General features: G+C 53.6%; 1 protein-coding gene across 4 annotated transcripts in view; it reads left to right on the top strand.

Moving 5' to 3' along the window:
* LOXHD1 (lipoxygenase homology PLAT domains 1) overlaps window positions 1-6012 on the top strand; it is a 281541-nt gene that overhangs the window by 261008 nt on the left and 14521 nt on the right. The gene's annotated exons all lie outside the window — the stretch shown is intronic.

Genomic DNA, 6012 nt, shown 5'->3' with positions numbered 1-6012 from the left:
CGCACTTGGAGCACTGGTGCCTGAAGCCGCCGCTGTCTTGAACAATATTGACATACAGGTGAGCTGGTCTGGTTTCCAGCTATGAGTTTGTCAGTGTTCAGCTGACACCTACTAGTTTTACCATACGTCCGTATTTTCCCGGACACGTCTGGCTTTTTAGTTCTTAAATCCCCGTCCGGGAGGAATTTTTAAATATCTAAAAATGTCTGGGAAAATGTGGAGGCATGGTAACCCTAGATAATCAGTTGTGGCAGCTGCAAATCAGCTCTCGCGCATGCGGAGCCACATGAACCTTTGGCGGGAGGCTGGATTAGCTGTTTCTAACCAATCTACTGTAGTGCACAGCTGCCTGTCAGCTGTTTTGGCAGGAAGCCAGCAGATGAGCAGCATGTGGCTGCAGTTTCCAACCCGGCTCCCACGGCAGGTAAAAGTGGTCCATTTCCAGGGCAGAGCAGGCTTTTACTCCTCCCTGAGCAAGAAGTTGATACAGCTGTCCTGGAGGAGCTGGATCAGCAGCTCCTCTCTCCCCTTTGGCTCTGGGCTGTGGGAAATGTAAATTCCCCATTGCACGAACTCCGAGGCTGGGAGCAGGAGAGCTGTCTGGATTGCTCTATCCGCCCCACCGTTTCACACACAGAGGGAGTCTGTAATGAGTTTCTCAAATGCCCCCTCAGGCTGAGCAGCTGAGAGCCTGTGTGAGTTAGTAAGCCCCCCCGCCCCTTCCCCTGCAGCTAGCAGCCCCTGGGCCAGAGGTGCACTCAAAGCACTTCATGTGGGTAAATAGTTCCCACCCAGCTGATAGGATGAGACCCAGGAGAGAGCAGTTTCTGGCTAGCCGTGGCCGACAGAAGGGACCTGGTGAATGCTGATCTGTCTCTCCCACAAAACTGATCGGTTTTATTTTCAGTGTCACAGTCAGTTCTTCCCTGGGACATTTCAATTGCTCTTGATGGAAATCAGAGGAAGTATTATTGTACATACCTCTGCTTCTCAATCTTTTTTCTTGAAATAGTAAATGGATCCAGGGGACTTTCGTTAATAAAAAAAAAAAAACCCTCCCGGAGTGCTCTTAATTCTATCTGGTTTTACAGCCTTTAGAACAGGCCTCTTCAGTAACTTCCTTAACATTTGAGTATGCCCTTGAAAATGACATTGTTTAGAGGGCAAATTTTCTTAACATTTAAGACGTATAGTGTCATATTGTATTTTCATTAAGACCACAGTTAAGAATCGGCCGGTTCAGTCACTGTAGATACATACTCAGGATTACTTATTACATTGTAAAATGTAACTGTTTCCAGGACTAAAACAGGCTTTTAGATCAGTCATTTGTAAATGCAAGTTCAATTTTTAAATTTGTTTTTATGTTTTGAATCTTTACACCTTTAATATCTTGAACTGGAGTGTGTTGTCATTTGTGCTGGAGAAATATCAAATCCATTGTATAAATAGATTACAATGTTTTTAAGACTTTATTTCTAATTGCTGAGTAACTTAATAGGAGAAGAGAGCACACTGCCATTGGAAAAAGATGATAACATTAGAATCTACTGGAAATACACCCTCAGGTGTCTTGGAGCTGATAGGAAACAAACAAAAGGAAGTATTTCTTCCCACAATACATAGTCAACCTGTGGAACTCATTGCCAGGGGATGCTGTGAATGTCAAAACCTTGATATCTCCATTGCCCCCATTATCACACAGGCATGAATGGATTTAGCCTAGGAGGTAGGGAATCATTAGCCCCATTTGGAAAGGGGGATCTAGGCACCGAGAGATGAAGTGACTTTCCTGAGACTAAGCAGGGAGTCTGTGGCAGAGCAGAGAATCAAACTCGGAACACCTGAGCCCCAGGTCTGTGCTTTAACCAGTAGGCAACCGTTCCTACCCTGAGGAGGGGAACCTCCTGTGTCACTTCGAGTGAGTGGGTGGAGTCAGGTCGTAGACCAAGCCAACAGGAGTGGGGAGCAGGGAGGGGCAGAGTGGGGATGGGGCCTTGGGCAGAGTGGGGGGCGGGGCCTCAGGGAAGGGGCAGGGCCAGGTGGGGCACCCACCAGCGAAACTAAAAGTCAGCACCTGTGCCTGCAAGCCCCGCTCCGCGGCTCCGGCAGCTCCCATTGGCGCTTTTCCCAGCCAATGGGAGCCACGGAGCTTGCGCTTGTGGTGGGCGCAGCACATGGAGACCCCTTGGCTGCCCCAATCCTAGGAGCCAGAGGGACCTGTGGCAGGAGGGATAAGTAGGCAAGTGGGGCGCAAGGCCGCCTGGGGGGGGAAAAATGGGGCAGGGGCCCCCATGAGAATATAGTATTCTATAGTATTGCAACTGTTTTTTAATGGAAGGGGCCCCCAAAATTGCTTTGCCCCAGGCCCCCTGAATCCTCTGGGTGGCCCTGGTGGGGCGGGATGAAGAGGCGAGCGGTGAGCCAGCAGTGGGTGTGGGGGGGGAGTAGGGAAGTGGGGGTGGAGGGGGTGAAGAGGCGAGCAGCGAGGGAGCCAGCAGCAGGCGGGAGGGTGAGGAGGCGGGTGGCAGGCGGGAGGGTGAGGAGGCGGGCGGCAGGTGGGAGGGTGAGGAGGTGGGTGGCGGGCGGGAGGGTGAGGAGGTGGGCGGCGGGCAGGGAGGGTGAGGAGGCGAGCGGCAGGTGGGAGGGTGAGGAGGCGGGTGGCAGGCGGGAGGGTGAGGAGGTGGGCGGCAGGCGGGAGGGTGAGGAGGCGAGCGTCGGGCGGGAGGGTGAGGAGGTGGGCGGGAGGGTGAGGAGGCGAGCGGCAGGCGGGAGGGTGAGGAGGCGAGCGGCAGGCGGGAGGGTGAGGAGGTGGGCGGGAGGGTGAGGAGGCGGGCGGCAGGCGGGAGGGTGAGGAGGCGAGCGGGAGGGTGAGGAGGCGGGCGGCGGGCGGGAGGGTGAGGAGGTGGGTGGCGGGCCAGTGGCAGGTGGGGTGGGGTGAAAAGACCAGCAGTGGGCAGCGGGGGTTGAAGCGGCGAGGGAGCCAGTGGCTGGTGGGCGGGAGGGGAGGAGGAGGCAAGAAGCGGCGAGCCAGCGGCAGGCAGGGTTCTCAGGGCGAGCATGGGGGTTTCTGGCAGGGGAGTGAGGAGGAGAGTGGCAGGTGGGAGGAGGCGAGCGGTGGGTGGGGGACTGAGGAGGGACACAGCAAGCCAGCGACGCGAGGGGGGGGGATGGAGCCAAGCGGGGAGGGGGTGGGACCTGGGGCAGAGTTGGGGGGGCGGAGTGGGGAAGGAGTGGGGGTGGACTGTGGGCGGGGCCGACTCCCCCTTCCCCCGTGGAGTGTCCTTTTTTTTGAATGTTCAGATATAGTAACCCTAACCCCTGCAACCTTGGCAAGAGCTGGCACCTCATCTACCGCCATGTCTCTCCTCACACATTTGTTTTGATCAGTATAGTTTATTTGTATTGTCCCGTTTTACACATGATGCCACACAGAGCGGCTGGTGGGCAGGTAAGCAGGCGTAGTGTAGCAGGGCCACATGGGTGGGGATGCATTTCCAGCTCGAGCTCTGGCAGTGGCCAGTATCTGATGTTTTAGAGGAAGACTAAAAGAAAGCCATAGTGCACCCAGCCAATTGTGTGGTGCTGTAGTGAGGGAATGGGGAACATAATTGCTTATTGACCCCCTAAAACGGTCAGTTTACTACCTGACGTGGCTTTTTTGAAATCCATCTCAAGTACTGGTAGTGGCAGATGTTATCATTCAGGGGTGGCCAAACTGCGGTGTGCGAGCCACATGTGGCTCTTTTACAGTTAAAGTGCAGTTTACAGAGCCCGCCCCCCCCATCCGCCCCATTCTCTGCCTACCAGATTGGGGATGGAGCTCGGGGTTTCTGCCCTGCAGCGGCGGGGCTGAGTTGAATAATGCATACTGAAGGGGGGGCACAATTTAAAGGTTCAGCTCCCTCCCAGGAGCTTGAGTCACGCCCCCCCCCCACGAGACATCTCCCTTTTTGCACTCAGCGGCCCCTCCCTGCAACTCCTAGGTGTTAGCCCCAAGCTCCCTGGGGAGAGGCAGCAGCAGCGGCTCTCCCTGCAGCTCCCAGCTGTTTGCCACTGCTTCTCCCAGGGTCATAGAGCCCAGCTTGCCAGCTCCCCAGCAGCTGCTGTGCAGGAAGGGGCCCTGAGGAAGCATGTGACCGAGTGGGGCCAGCAAACCCTGGCAAAAATCTGGGAGCACCCACCCTACCCACGCATCACCTCTGGTTCTGCCCAGCAGGAACGGAGGTCTCAATATTTGGGAAGGGGCGCTTATTACTATTTCTGAGTAGGTCTGAACTGGATTTTTCTCATACAACTGTAAAGGATCAGTGTCTGCAGACAATAGGCATGACTAGCTCGTCTATGGGGCCGGGGCCATCTTTTCACACATGCCAACTCCAGCAACCCCATGAACAGAAAACAGATGGAAGAATTGAACTGCTCCTTGTGGCTAAGGATGCTTGGAGGAGATCATACCTCTCCCTACATGACACTAAATTATACAACTGCCAGAGTCGAGTCAGCAAAGTGATTCTGTTTTCCCCAAAGCTGTTCTCCTCTTCTAATTACATCTGAAATGTTTTGCTTGCTATTGAAAATGTCACTTCCAGCGGTGGGACCATGCAGGAAGCCGCCATGTCATAGTCGTGGGGTTTATTAGGACAGGTTTGCTGCTGGGGATTTCAATGACAGCAGAACAGGCTTGGAATTAAGTACCTTTTGTTAAAAACATTGATCTGGGTAATCAACACTTGTTACGGTGATCAGAAAAAAGCATGTTTGACAAAGGCACAGCAGTGACCGGTGACTATTTTTAAGACTAAGGTTATACAAAAAAAGCAGTGACTGGTCAGTCACTTAGTATTTAATATCTTATAAAACTGCAGCAGAGACAAACACACCGGTCCAAGTTCATCCCCAGCATAAGTGCAGCAAAGCCAATAAAGTCCCTCTAGGCTTTTGTACAGTGCACCTTGGCCTGAGCCCAGCCCGTCTGTGCGTCCCAGGCTCCTGTTGGCATCAGTTTTAGGTCTTCAAGGAACAGGTCTGTTACAAGCATAAAGCAAACCATGCACATTGAGAGGCAACGTCAGCCCTTGCGTCTACAGACAGGGGGATCAGGGTGGGAGAGGGAATCAGCTAGAGCAGAGGTTCTCAAACTTTTTTTGCTGGGTCCCCCTTTGAAAATATTTCAGGCTGTGGTGACCCTGCCCTCCCATTCTTGGTACCGGACATCGCTCTTGCGGTGTCAGAGCGGATCCCTGCAGAACTACGTAACCATACCAGGCCACCCTTACTTCTGTGCTGCTGCTGGCAGCACCACTGCCTTTAGAGCTGGGCACCTGGCCAGCAGCCACTGCTCTCTGGCTGCCCAGCTCTGAAGGCAAGGGAAAGGACAAGCAAGGAAAAATCATGGATATTTGTTCGTGTTCCAAAAATCCACCCGGACAGAGCTTGGAGGACCAAAAAAGAGGCCATGTCTGGGAAAACCTGGATGTATGTAACCCTATTTTTTGTGATCTCATGACAGCCCCCCAATAGCCTCGTGACCCCCTTTTGGGTTGTGGCCCCCAGTTTGAGAAATGCTGCTTTAGAGGCTCTCTGCAGGGCAGCTCACACGGGCTTAGGACTGGGTAGGCCAAGGGAGGGGTGAGGCCGGTGGATCTGCAGAGCAGTGGATCCTCTGGTCTCTCTGCCATGGGGCTACATTAGGGAAGCACAGGGAAGCTAAGGAGCAGCTGCATGAGCACAAGATGCTCCCACTCTTTACCCTTCCCATATCTCGCTAGAACCCAGCCTGGACTGAGGATCTGGCCCACACTAGGCTACTTTTTTTTGTGGTGTAATCCCATTGGCTTCAAAGGAGTTACAACAGGGGTGGATCTGGGTCCATTTACAAAGAGAGCTTTGAAACAGAATGCTTCAGCTGAGGTTTCATTCCCTGAAAGGCAGCTGTGCCAATGCAGCACCTTCTTATTCGGTAGGTCTGCTCCTAGGTGTACTCTATCCACGCAGCCCAGTGAAAACACA

The sequence above is a fragment of the Mauremys mutica genome, chromosome 6 (assembly GCF_020497125.1).
Source record: "Mauremys mutica isolate MM-2020 ecotype Southern chromosome 6, ASM2049712v1, whole genome shotgun sequence".
Classification (NCBI taxonomy): domain Eukaryota; kingdom Metazoa; phylum Chordata; order Testudines; family Geoemydidae; genus Mauremys; species Mauremys mutica.
The sequence above is the reverse complement of the archived record's forward strand: the minus strand, read 5'-3'. Positions and strand labels throughout refer to the sequence as shown.